The 13,849-nt window shown below is 44.4% G+C and overlaps 1 protein-coding gene across 1 annotated transcript in view; it reads left to right on the top strand.

Annotated features, from left to right (window-relative positions):
* The first annotated feature begins 12,458 nt into the window (after window positions 1-12,458).
* Window positions 12,459-13,849, top strand: part of DUSP16 (dual specificity phosphatase 16) — a 93,801-nt gene continuing 92,410 nt past the window's right edge. Inside the window, exon 1 of the mRNA XM_024992619.2 lies at window positions 12,459-13,004. The gene's annotated coding sequence lies outside the window, so the exon portion shown is untranslated. The remainder of the gene's footprint in view (window positions 13,005-13,849) is intronic.

Below are 13,849 nucleotides of genomic sequence, written 5' to 3' on the forward strand. Positions count from 1 at the left end.
GGTCACAAAGAGTCGGACATAACTGATAGACTGAACTGAAATGATAAGCCCACAAAAGTCCATATAGTCAAAGCTATGGTTTTTCGAGTAGTCATGTATGGATGTGAGAGTTGGACCATAAAGAAGGATGAGCACCAAAGAATTAATACTTTCGAACTGTGATGCTGGGGAAGACTCTTGAGAGTCCCTTGGACAGTAAAAAGATCAAACCAGTCCATCCTAGAGGAAATCAGCTCTGAATATTCATTCGAAGGACTGATGCTGAAGCTCCAATACTTTGGCCACCTAACACAAAGAGTCGACTCATTGGAAAAGACCCTGATGCTGGGAAAGATTGAGGGCATAAGGAGAAGGGGCCGATAGAGGACGAGATGGTTGGGTGATATCACCGACTCAAAGGACGTAAATTTGAGCAAACTCTGGGAGATAGTGAAGGACAGGGAAGCCTGGCATGCTGCAGTCCACGGGGTCGCCAAGAGTGGGACAAGACTTAGCAAATGAACAACAACAACATATACACTAGAGACGGAAGAACTTAAAAGACAGGGGTACTCAATTTCAGAGTGAAATTCAAAGGTATTGAGGTTTTAGCCATTTCCAACTATAGTGTTTGAACTCCTGGTGCTCCTAAAATAGGACTGATGGCCTTTTACCCCTTTAAACAAAAAAATTCCAGTCTCTGATATATTTACATGCTTTGCTTTGCAACTTGATATTTTTCACCTGTCTTTCTTAAGCCATAGTCTGCTGTCCATTCATCATCAATTGGAGCTAAAGTGAAACACTTTAGCTCAACACTGCTGTTGAAGTTCTTCTAGAGAAATAAAAAATGTGTCAGAAATGAAATGGATATCACTTATGAAAATTAAAGATTGGGACTTCTCTGGTGGTCCAGTTGTTAAGACCTCACCTTCCAATGCAAGTGGTGTGGGTTTGATCCCTGGTTGGGGAGTTAAGATCCCACTTAACTCATGGCCAAAAAAACTAAGACATAAAACAGAAGCAATATTATAGCAAATTCAATAAAGACTTTAAAAAAAGGATCCACATTAAAAAAAAAAAAATCTCCAAAAAATAAAGGATTGAGCATAAACCTTTTTTTCCATGCTGGAGAATATTCGCTGCGATCAGTATTTCTTTGAAAAATTTTAGTTAGCTACTATTTATTGTGTTTGGCTGCAAATATATCTTTCAGTATGAAGCTGAATCAGGAGTAGACCAGAAGAAAAATCTTAGTGTGGAATACCTCCTAACTGTGACTATTACAATCTCCAGTTGTGGTTGCCAGCCCATCATTTGATGAATCAAATAGGTCCTGCAAGGCAGAGGGAAAAAGCAGGGGCAAACCTCCCTGACAGAGAAGGCAATGGCACCCCACTCCAGTACTCTTGCCTGGAAAATCCCATGGATGGAGGAGCCTGGTAGGCTGTAGTCCATGGGGTCGCTAAGAGTCGGACATGACTGAGCGACTTCACTCTTACTTCTCACTCTCATGCACTGGAGAAGGAAATGGCAACCCACTCCAGTGTTCTTGCCTGGAGAATCCCAGGGACGGCAAAGCCTTGGTGGGCTGCCATCTATGGGGTCGCACAGAGTCGGACACAACTGAAGTGATTTAGCAGCAGCAAACCTCCCTGAAGTTTCCTTTCTGTAGTCAGCAGAATAATGGCCTCTCAAAGTCGTGTCCTAATGCTCAGAACCTGTGACTATGAGGCCACATAGCAAGGGAGAATTCCAGTTGCTAATGAGCAGATTTAACAACGCAGGAGTATGCTGGGTTGTCCAGGCGAGCCCAGTGTAATCACAAGACTCCTTAGTGGGGGAAGAGCAGGAAGAGGAGAACCAGGGGAGAAGGCTGGGGATGTGAGAGGAACTCAATCTACTGCTGCTGCTTTTAAAGATGGAAGAACGGACCAGGAGCCAAGGAATGCAGGCACCTCCAGGAGCTGGAAAGGACAAGAAAATGCATTTCCCCTGGAATCTCCAGATGGGAACACAGCCCTGTCGACACCTTGACTTTGGCCTACTGACACCCACTTTAGAATTCCAGCACTATAAGATAACAAAAAGGCTTCCCCCGTAGGTCAGTTGGTAAAGAGTCTGCCTGCAATGCAGGGAGACGTGGGTTTGATCCCTGGGTGGGGAAGTCCCCTGGAGAAGGAAATGACAACCCACTCCATTTTTCTTGTCTGGAGAATCCCATGGACAGAGGAGCCCAGCAGGCTACAGTCTTATGAGGTTGCAAGAGTCGGACTTGACTGAGCGATTGAGCGAGCAAAGATATTAAATCTGTGTTGTTTTCAGACAGTTTGTGGTTATTTGTTTACAGCAGCAATAGAAAACTAACAGTCTCTCCAAACAAAGGCCAACTGACCACCTTGCCCCAAAGATCCTGCCTTGCTGTTGTTCAGTCGCTAAGTCATGTCTGACTCTTTGTGTCCCCATGGACTGCAGCACTCCAGGCCTCCCCGTCCTCCACTATCTCCCGGAGTTTGCTCAAGTTCATGTCAGATCCTGCCCGGCATTCTGGAATTTCTCACAATCACGGGCAACAAAATTCCAAAGAGACTGAGACAGAGGGAGAGGCTGAAGACCAAGGTCAAGGGGGCGAAGGGGTCAGCAGTTGGTAGAGCATGCTTCTCATGTTTGGCATCATAAAGGAAGGAGAAGACATATAAATACAACTTATAACCTACAGGAAAGATGGGACTAAGAGCCATACTTGGTATTTATGTCACATCTTATAATGTGTAAAGAGTTTCACTTAATATTTCCATTTAATCCTCCCATCAGTTCTATGAAGTGGAAATTTTTATTTTATGTTTTGTAAACAAAGCTGAAGCTTAGGAAACTAATTTTTCTTTTTTCTTTTTTTGACCACACCACATGGCTTCTGGAATCTTAGTTCCTCAACCAGGGGTCAAACCCGGGCCCTCGCCAGTGGAAGTATGGACTCCTAGCCACTGGACTGCCAGCGGATTTCCTAGAGTTAATTTTTATAAAATCAGATAATAGTTAAGTAGAAGAGTCAAGAGTCACACAGATGTGATTCCAAAATCCAAATGTGTCACTACTTTGACATGTCTTACCTGGAGAGACATTCAACAAGGAAGTCAATTCTTACAGAGATCGCTCATTAGTCAAGGTAATTTCTCTAATAAATGGAGGCCATGGGGAGAGGGGCAGATAAAACTTTGCAGTGGGTCTCCACTCTTCATAGCTCCGCTTCTTATAAATATAATCTTCCTAGAACGTACCTGTTGTCAAAAACATCACTGGGCAGTGGTGACTACTCGCTGAATGTTTTTGCTTCACTGTCCACCATGAACCTAAATTTCACACGTCTAGACTATAGCTCAACCTCACCTCCCCCACCTCAATCCGACCTCCACCCTGACTTTCCTATTTCTTTTAAGGGTTTCATCATTAACCCAGTCATCTAGATTCAACAGCTATAAAAACAGTCACAGCTAACCCTTACTGGGAATACATTCCAGTGATTGTGCTAAGCATTTAGATGTCATCCACTGAGTCCTCCCAACAATCCTATGAGGAAGGTACAATTGTTAACCCTATTTTACAGACAAGGAAATTGAAGTTTATATAAATTGCCGAAGGTGACACCTTCCCATCATCTTTAATGACTTATCTTCTTCACCGTCCAGAGCTCATGAGTCACCAAGTCCTCCTAATCCTCCCTCTGAACTATTTCTTGTATTTGTTGCTTGCTTTCCACGTCCATTGCCCCGGTACCAGCCTTGGTTCTTTTTGACTTATGTCTGACTTGTCACTATAGCTCAATATGGTCTCTCTTGTTCTATGGTCCCTTTGCTCAGATCTTTCTAATATGCTTTGGTCAAATTAAGCCACCTAAAATCCAATTTTTATCCCACCCATTTCTCAGTTCAAACTTTTAAATTGGAGAAGATACATCCAAATGTTCCCAAAGGTTATCCTTGGACAGTGTGATGGTGACAATATTTTTTTGAAAAATTAAATAACGTCATTGTATTAAAGTTAAAAGAAAAAATGGTTAAAAACTATAGGTTGAAATCATAGGGCAAGATACATAATAAAGATAAGCAAACATTGTACCCTTTAAATGTGTAGGTCAAACTTCATTTGTTCCAGCATTGAAGAGTTCTCACTGATCATCTGACCATTCCAAATACACAATTCCATTTTTTACAGGCAAATCTTTGCATTTAAAAAAGTTACTGAAACCTACTTACTGTTTCCATAATTTATAAACTTCATTTCTACTGGCAAAACAACAAATGGATATGGTAAAAGAAAAGCTGAATCAAAATATCAACAAAGGATATAACAATAAAAAACTGTCTGAGACTAAATGACTAGAATGAGATGTTTATAGAAATTAACTAGTACAATGACTGGGCTGAGCAGGCACTCAGTAAATATTTGTTACCATTCCCTGGTAAAGGGAGCAAATGAGTACTGCTTAACTAGTAAGTTTAAGATAAGTTAACTAGTTCAATAACCAAGGAGCAGTGAAAGGCACTTCAGATTACTTATATATATTTGCAACTCATCTTCTTTATTAAGTGGCAATCTGTGTCATAACTTATAATGCCATTATAAGCTTTGAGGGAAGTTTTTTCAAGGAATCAGAGACCTTTAATGCTTTGCTTTTCAAAATAAAATTATGATATTTGTATTGTTGTTAATAATGAAAAGTGAGAAATCTAACACCTGTGTGTGCGTGCGTGCTCAGTCATGTCTGACTCTTTGTGACTCCACAGACAGTAGCCTGCCAGCCTCCTCTGTCCATGGGATTTTCCAGGCAAGAACACTGGAGTGGGTTGTCATTTCCTCCACCAGGGGATCTTCCCAACCAGGAATCGAACTTGACTCTTCTAAGTCTCCTGCACTGGCAGGCAGATTCTTCACCACTGTGCCACCTGGGAAGCCCGAAATAGTTGACCTCAGAATATTTTAGCATTCTATATAATAAAAAGAAAAAAGCTTACACAATGCTGAAATTGTATGTCAACATCTTGAGCAGTGTTTGCTCAAGTTCCATACTTGAAGTAAAATCTTAAGGATCAAACTCTCCAAATGTTAAGGCATAATGTGACCCAACCCACAGCAGTGAATATATTTTTCTATGTCAGTTAAATTGTTCTCACTTAAATGTCAACCCCCACCCCCCCCCCCCACCGAAAAAAAACCCAAAAAACCCAACAACAACAACTTTTGTCTCTCTCCCAAGCATAGCCATTGAATAAGGTGATTTACATTTTCTTCTTTACACTTTTCTGTAATTGACAGACTTTTAGCAATGGACATATATTGCTTTATAATAGAAAATAAGGCCAATAAATGGAGAAGGCAATGGCACCCCACTCCAGTACTCCTGCCTGGAAAATCCCATGGACGGAGGAGCTTGGTAGACTGCAGTTCATGGGGTCACTAAGAGTCAGACATGACTAAGCGACTTCACTTTCACCTTTCACTTTCATGCATTGGAGAAGGAAATGGCAACCCATTCCAGTGTTCTTGCCTGGAGAATCCCAGGGGCGGGGAAGCCTGGTGGGCTGCCGTCTATGGGGTCACACAGAGTCGGACACGACTGAAGTGACTTAGCAGCAGCAGCAGCAAGGCCAATAAAGCATAATTTTGACTCTTGAGAGTCCCTTAAACAGCAAGGAGATCAAACAAGTTAATCTTAAAGGAAATCAACCTTGAATACTCATTGGAAGGACTGATGCTGAAGCTGAAGCTCCAATATTTTGGCCACCTGATGTGAACAACCAACTCACTGGAAAAGACCCTAATGCTGGGAAAGATTGAGGGTATGAGGAGAATGGGGCGACAGAGGATGAGATGGTTGGATGGCATCACTGACTCAATGGACATGAGCTTTGGCAATCTCCAGGAGATGGTGAGGGACAGGGAAGCCTGGTGTGCTCCAGTCCGTGGGGTTGCAAAGCGTCAGACTTGACTAGGCAACCGAACAATGACAATGAAGCATAATTTTAGAAAAGGAACCAAATTATCAATCATTCCCTGCCACTTAAAATAGAAAATCTAATTTTTTTGACCGAGGCCCTGTTGTAATCTGGCCCCCAAATGCTTTCCAGGCTTATTATTTATGTACTGTCGAATACAAATGTTCTGCTTCAGTTAAACTATTTCAAACACCTTTTCCCTGCTGTGTCTCCAACTGCATGTTTTCTCTTCCTGGAATGGGCTTCCCCTTCTCTTTTAATATCCCAGTTAACACTATTGTTCAAGATCTAAGTCTGTTCAATGTACAGCCTTTCCTAAAAAGGAAGGAGTCAGTCTGTAGTGAGTACCTGCCCTGTGGATTATGCAGTATGCTTGGTGTCTTCCTTGGTATTCATTTGAACCTCACAACAGCTCTGGAGAGTTGGTATGAATAACCGATGGTATCTGAATAAGCGATTTTTAGATGGGTTTTTCCATTTTCCAAGTAAGCGAGCGTAGGTCTCAATGTGCTCACTGGTTTTCTGGACTAAAAAATGACAATGTTCAATAATAATTCATTTTTATAAATGTAAGCAACACCTTTAGGAATAGTCTTTAGTAATTGAACCTCTTGTTCAACAGTGGTTAAATAGCAAGATAGAATATTCTGCTTGTGTTGTCATGTCCAGCTCTTTTGTGACCCCATGGACTGCAGCCCACCAGACTCCTCTATCCATGGGACTTGCCAGGCAAGAATACTGGAGTAGGTTGCCATTTCCTCCTCCAGGGGATCTTCCCCACCCAGGGGTCAAACCCATGTCTCCTGTATCTCCCGTGTTGCTAGGCAGATTCTTTATCACTGAGCCACCTGGGAAGCTCAAGGATATTCTGATTAAATAGCCAAATACCATTTTGATTAAAAAGTACTTTTTAAAATTTGTGTAAAGCCAGAGTTTAATGTATTGAAGAAAAAGGTCGAGTTCTCTTTAGATCACTGAGTTTTAGGACCATCTCAAATCATGACTATAAAGAAAGTAGAAATTAAATGGAATGTGAAAATAAACTAGTATCACCATGTTAATCCAGTATGGAAACAACCAGCTCCTTTGTACAAGGTATATACTGGGTTTTTAACCCTCATAACAACAGTGGAGGAAATTGAGGCGGTCAGTAGGATCTTTGTGGGATTAAAATGGTCTCCATCTGCCTGAAGCTGGGAAGGATGCTTTTCACTTCCTTTTAACAGTTTCTATTGCCCAAGAATGCACAGCTAGTTAGGGACAAAACTGGGATTAGAAGTTTCTGAAACGATAATTTCTATTTCACTGTTTCCACTTCCTTCCTTCCTTCTCTTTCCCTGGTGAACTCACTGCCATCTTGCCTCTGCAAGATTGTCTTTGGTGAAGCCATCCTCTTCAGAGTCACTTATTTGCTAAGTCAAAGGAAGACTTTTTTTTTTTTAACCTTATCTTTTTAAACTATTAACTCACTGGAAGCACACTCTTTCCTTTCTTGAAATGCTCTCTTCTTCTTAGCTTTCTGTAACAGCCACATCCACTGCTTTTCTTTCTACTTTTCTGTGTCTCTGCAATCTTGACTCAATCCTGGGATTACTCATTTTAAAAATCCTTGCCAAATTGATAAATGAAAAATCATCCAGTTTTTGTAACTTGCTGTGTCTGTTTACATATCTGCTACACAAAGATCAGATATACACTGATAACAGTGTTGTTGCTATTTGTTGGTTAGATGTCTTAATTTGACATTGAGGTTTTTCATCTCTTTCAGAGCTGGGACTGTATGATTTTGAACTCCTTCACCTCCCTCCTTTCTTCCATTTCCTTAAGAATGAGCATGTATTGGGTTGGCCAAACAGTTCACTCAGGTTTTTCTGTAGTCTCTTGTTTAATTTATTTATTTTTATTTTTTTAGTTAACAGGTTTTTAATAGGCAGTGATGCAATTCTTTTTTTTTTAATTTTATTTTATTTTTAAACTTTACATAATTGTATTAGTTTTGCCAAATATCAAAATGAATCCACCACAGGTATACATGTGTTCCCCATCCTGAACCCTCCTCCCTCCTCCCTCCCCATACCATCCCTCTGGGTCGTCCCAGTGCACTAGCCCCAAGCATCCAGTATCGTGCATCGAACCTGGACGGGCATCTCGTTTCATACATGATATTTTACATGTTTCATTGTTTAATTTAATTGAGTGAGATTGAACACTTAATTCCCATTGGACTTTTTTAAGTACGATATGTGGTCTGGATTTTCTGATGAGGAGCACAGAGCTCTGTACTGAATGACAGTAAACCTGTTTCTAATCCCAGTTTCATCCCTAACTAGCTGTGCATTCTTGGGCATGCCACTTAACCTCTCTGGACCTTCGATTTCTTATATATAAAGGGAGTGGGATGGTATCAGGTAATGACCTAGGTATCTACTAGCTTTCACATCACATAGGTACAATTTTCTTCCCAGAACTTCCTTCAGAGGCAAACTCAGAATATTCTCTCCTAATTCTGACAGAATAGTGTCTCCTCCAACATAACATCACCTCTTTGAGGCAGAACCTGCTTCCATCCAGAACTGTAATTCGTTGTGTGGGGCACCGAGCCCTAGGACAATAGCAGCAGCTACTGTCCAAGAAGACACAGCCAAGACTTAAAGGTAAAGTAGGTCTTATTTGTGTGTATACTGATAAAACACTTTGAAAATCTGTTGAAAGTTAGGGATCACAGGAAAACATACATACGAATATAGTACACAATTTTAGGGGGCTCCTAGACCTTCTGAAGTCCATCCATGTACTTTGTAAGAATCCATGAACCCTAAGCTAAGAATATTTGATCTGGGAACATTAAAGGGATCCCTGCAGATTAAAAAAATTATCAAAAATGCTGACTTCCCATTGGAAAAGGAGCTGTAAAATGAAAAAAAATATGTACAGAATAATGCACTTTTTGTGCATTAGAAAGGCCTATGTGGTCTGGGTCCCAGTTTTGTACTTTTGAGCTCCACTGGCCTCCCTTTTGCTCTGGAAACATTACCGGCTCTCTACAAGTCACACTGTTTTTGCTGAACAGTCTCAGAGTGACCTGCTGCCTCTGCTCAGACCACAATCCCTGGTGGCTATCCTTCAGGCTTCAGTTCAAGTGTCCCCTCCTCCTAAATGCCTTTGCCAATTACCTTCAACTCCTCTTCAACATGCGCTATCACAACACCCAATTTCTCCTGTAGAACGGATCTTGTTACAGCCTTGGCTGTTTTTGTCTTCTTTTCCCATTAGAATGTTAGTTCCTTGAGAGATGGGACCTTGCCTCTCTTATTTATTCCCCGGGCCAGGGACAGATTAAAGCCCACAGGGGGTCTAAGCACTAAAGATTATGGTGCTCCTCTTCCATCTTTAATTCTAGCTAAAATATTTGGTGCACCTCCCTCATATTAAACTAACTAGAACCAATACTAAACTGTACATTTACATGTACTGCAACAAAGACAGCTTCTTCCCAAATGATCTGCTTCTAAGACCTCAGAGCCTCTGCTTTGCTGGTGTCCTAAGTACATGAGACCTTTGCCTGCCTTGGGAAATTAGCACTCACTCAACCCTTTAAACATACTGGACGAAGTTTTAGGTTAAGTTGGCTATGCCTACCAAAAAAACCTTGCTGGGATTCTGATAGAAACTGTGAAATCTATGTTAATTTTGGAAGAACTGACATATTTACTCTATTGGGTCTTCCAAGCCATGGATATAGCAAGTCACTCCAATTATTTAGGTCTTCTTTAATGTTGTTCATCAATATTTTATAATTCTCAGCATACAGATCCTGCACATGGTTTGTTAGATTTGAACCTAAGTAGTTTACATTCTTTGGAGCAATTGCAAATGGTATTATTTAAAATATCTTTGTTCTTGGCATGCATAGAAGCTGTCTTAGTAGAACAAGAAGGCAAATACTCTTTAGTGAAGTAAACTTGTTCAGTGTTAATTGCTGGACTAGTAACAAGCTATGTATTGAACCATTCATATACCTCTTTAATGTGCTTCTACATTTCAAATTTGGCCTAATTCTTAATTGCTACACCCCAATCCCTACTCTTATTAGAGGGGTCTACTCATCCCTCACCTGAATACCCTTTATGCAATCCATCTCCTTGTCTGCCCCGCAATTTCCTATCTATAATAGTCCCTCTGCTGAACCCTCTTGCACCAAACTAAATCTTAACGATCCTTCAAGCATGAAATCAAAGAGCTTCAGAAGATGCTTTCCCTGACAACCCAGCCAACATCACTCCTTTTCTCTGCTGGACTCTACTTTTTTTTTTAATTAAAAAAAATTTTTATTTAATTTGAGGATAATATCTTTACAATATTGTGGTGGTTTTTTGCCATACAACGACATGAAGAGTTCACTGGACTCTTTAAACCAATATTGTATGCCACTCAATCATTAATTTGGTTTTTAATTGGTTTTAATTTGTGTTGTTTCCCTAATTAGATGATATACAGTGGGAGACTCCCATAATAGCACACACATGGAAGGTGCTCCAATTTAATTGCGTCAATGAAGAAAGAGGAGAGAGAGGTTTCAAGATGTGTCAGAATAAGGCGACTGGAGCTGCATGTAAAGAGGTCTTTCATCCAGGCAGGATCCAACTTTTCATCCAATAGATCCAGGATCTAGTCTAGGACAAGGATTCTCTCTCTTTTCCTTCCTTCTTTCGAATCTCAACTCCTCCAACCAAGCAGACTAGAGATGCAGATCCTCTCCAACTCTCTCTTGGGTAACTGTTGTGAAAACAGCAGGTCTATAGGCAGTCGAATTTTACGTTTCCTGTAAGAGCGTAGGTAGTAATAACTTTGGAGCTGCAGTAACATCCCCCGGCCACCAGAGGACAGCGTGCCGCGGAAGAGATCGTCTCGCCCCTGCAGAAGGCTTAACGAGGTCAAAGGCAGAGGCAGAAAGTCGGCTCTGCATCTATGGCCTTCAGCTTCAACTGCCTCAAGGGCTCCCTCGCGCTCCCCTCTCTAGATGGACTCCTTTTCCTCTTAAAAAAGATGGGCCGGAAGTTCCTAGAGGCTTACTCTAATACTGACCTTAAATGATTATAGAAACGAATGGGCTTTAGCTGCAGGATTTAAAGGCAAAAAAGAAGTATAGACAAAGTTCACTTTTCTAACAATCCTCACCCCCCAAACATGCTTCTCAGTTATTTTGGCAAAAAACAAACAAACAAACAACAAAAACAAAACAAAACAAAACCAACACACACACACAGAAAACAAGACGACAAAAAGCCTCAGGCAATGTCCAAACGGACATTTCCCAACAAAGATGTCTTCGGGGAACCAACGTCCCAAATCTAGTACATTGCAAATGGAATATTTTATTCCTACACACAAATTTTGGCTCATGAAGCAGTCCACTCGGAGTGTGCTTTTCCGTCATTAATCACATCTCTGTTATGTGATATCCACGTGAGTACTTCTCAGTAGAAGCAGCTTCATGCTCAAATGCTCAAAGAACACTAGAATAAAGCTCCGATTGTCCTCCTCAGTGATTCCAAGTCCTGGTGTGTCACCAGCTCAGGTCTCTCTTTCCCAAAGTGTGTAATGCCGTTTCAAAACAAAGCTATTTCAATCCAAAATTTAAAATGCACGAAGTGTGTAAAGTAAAATCAACTGGGGTCTTGCACCTCCCAAAAGGTGGTGAACCTCTGGTCTGACTTTCAGACGATTCTGTGCTGCCCAAGTACAGGGCACACAGTGCTTGAAAAGGACACACTTTTCAAGAGCATGTTAGGCTACTCGTGCTCGTTACATTTACAAATGTAAATAGAAATAAGTAAATAGAAGCACAGTAAAATCATAAATGTTAGAAGCATTCTGGTGGGGGCTTTCTATGACAAACGGAGAGCTGACTGCCTGACCACCTGAGCGTGATTTTTCTTAAATTACCTGTAACTTCTCTCTCCTAGAGCCCGCAGTGCCCTGCATTTTGGACTTTTCACTTTTAAAAGATTGCAATTCTCTCAAATCATTGTTTGCGTTTCTTCACCCTGGGGAGGCAGCTGGAAACAGCCCAAAGAGGAGGAAAAGGCTCTGTGCCTCGCTGGGGCAGGAACCCTGAAATACCTGTTGGGGCGCAGCCCTACGCGGCCGAGACCCGGCCCGAGGGTCGGGGATCCGGGGCCCCGGGGGCAGCCGGCGTGAGGGCGCGGAAGGAGGAGGCCGCGGGGCCGCCTCCCCCGGCCACCCGGCTCCTCCCAGCGGCGCCCGCGGAACCTGCCCCGGAGTCGCCGGGCCCCGGAACGGAACGTGACCCGACCCCTCCCCGAGCGGCCGCGACCAGGCGCCGAGCCGCGCTCCGGGTTCGGGCGGGCGCACGGCCCCGCCCGTCGCCCACCGCCCTGCCCTCTCCTGTCTCCTCCTTTCCCCGGGGCTCCGCTGAGTTCATTCACTGGGATTGGTTTCAAGTGACGCCATCTCTTTATTTTTAAACCAATGACCTCATCCGCGCTTGAAGTTTCCTGACCAGCGACTCTTTCTCTTTCCCCCCAACCCCCCACCCCACCCCACCCCCCGCCTTTCCCCCTCTTTCTGGGTATCTCTGTTTGGGGCGGGGGGGCTCTGGTCAGTTTTCCAAACGACTATCATCACCTCTCCCGACCCCCTTCGCGTCCCCCCCCCCCCCTCCACCTCCCCAGGTTCCTCGCCCCTTTCAACAGTGTTTTTTCAAGGCTGATCGGGGGGTTGGTGTGGGGGGTAGAGAAAGAGTGAAGAAAAGTTGCAAACGTCTCCTCGCTTCCTAAGCCTCCCGCCCCCACCCGCCCCTCCGAGCAGGAGAAGATAATATAGTGAAAAGAAGAGGAGGCGGAGGAGAGCGCGACGGGACGGACGCGGGCGGGAGCGCAGCAAGCCCTCCCGGCTCCGCCGCGGCGCCTCGCGGGTCCGGGAGGCGAGGGGGCCCCGCGGGGAGACGCTGTGACAACTTTCGTTTCCCCCCGCCCCCCCGAGGGAGCCGCGAGGTCTGCGGCCCCGAAAGTAAGTGGGCGCGCGGACGGCGGGGCGGGTGGGCGCCGGGTAGGTAGGGCTCCCGCCGCGCCGGCAGCATGGACGCCGGTCCGCGCGTCCCGCCGGCGCTGCCCTCCGGGCGTCCGGGCCCGGGGTCGAGGGCGGGGTGGGGGCGATCGCGGCCCCGAGCGGCGAGCGCGTGGGAAGCGGAGGCGCGAGGGGTGTGTGGAGGAGGGGGGCCCGGCCCGGCCCGGCCCGCGCGGGGTCGGGGCGGCGGCGGCGGGTGCGCGGGCTCGGGCCGAGCGGGCCGGGCGGCCGGCTGCCGCCTCCAGGAGCCGCCGCCGGACGCGGTCCCTTCGCGGGCCAAGCTGCTCACTTCCAGGCGCGACTGTTACACAACTCGCCTGCCAAGAGGGGCCCCGGCCTGACTGTCCCCATTATCCCCAGCTCGCCTTCCGTGAGAGCGTCTGGGCCACCTGAGTGGTGACCGGGCTGCGCTCTTCAACCCACTCGCTTTTCCTCCGGGGACACCCCCCCCCCCCCCGAGGCCGGGTGTTGGGGGGCCTTGTGCGCCAGGGACTTTTTCTTTATTTACACCAACCGTAAAACGTGAGAAAGGAAGAAGCCCCGGGAGACAAGCGAAGGTCTGTGTATATCATGTGCAGTTTCATGGAATGAAACACAGGGGAGGAAAATATTTGTGCAAAACGGAAGTTTTCAGGTGCAGCTGCGTTTATTTCCTTGAAATTACAACAGCAACTACACGGTTATTGTGTTTTCTCACTTGAGAAAACTACAAACAGATATTTAAATGAATGGATCCTGCAAAATCCTAAGGAAATGTATCAAACCTCAATTTCAGCCGTCCTAAATAA

Source organism: Bos taurus, chromosome 5 (genome assembly GCF_002263795.3).
Source record: "Bos taurus isolate L1 Dominette 01449 registration number 42190680 breed Hereford chromosome 5, ARS-UCD2.0, whole genome shotgun sequence".
Lineage (NCBI taxonomy): Eukaryota > Metazoa > Chordata > Mammalia > Artiodactyla > Bovidae > Bos > Bos taurus.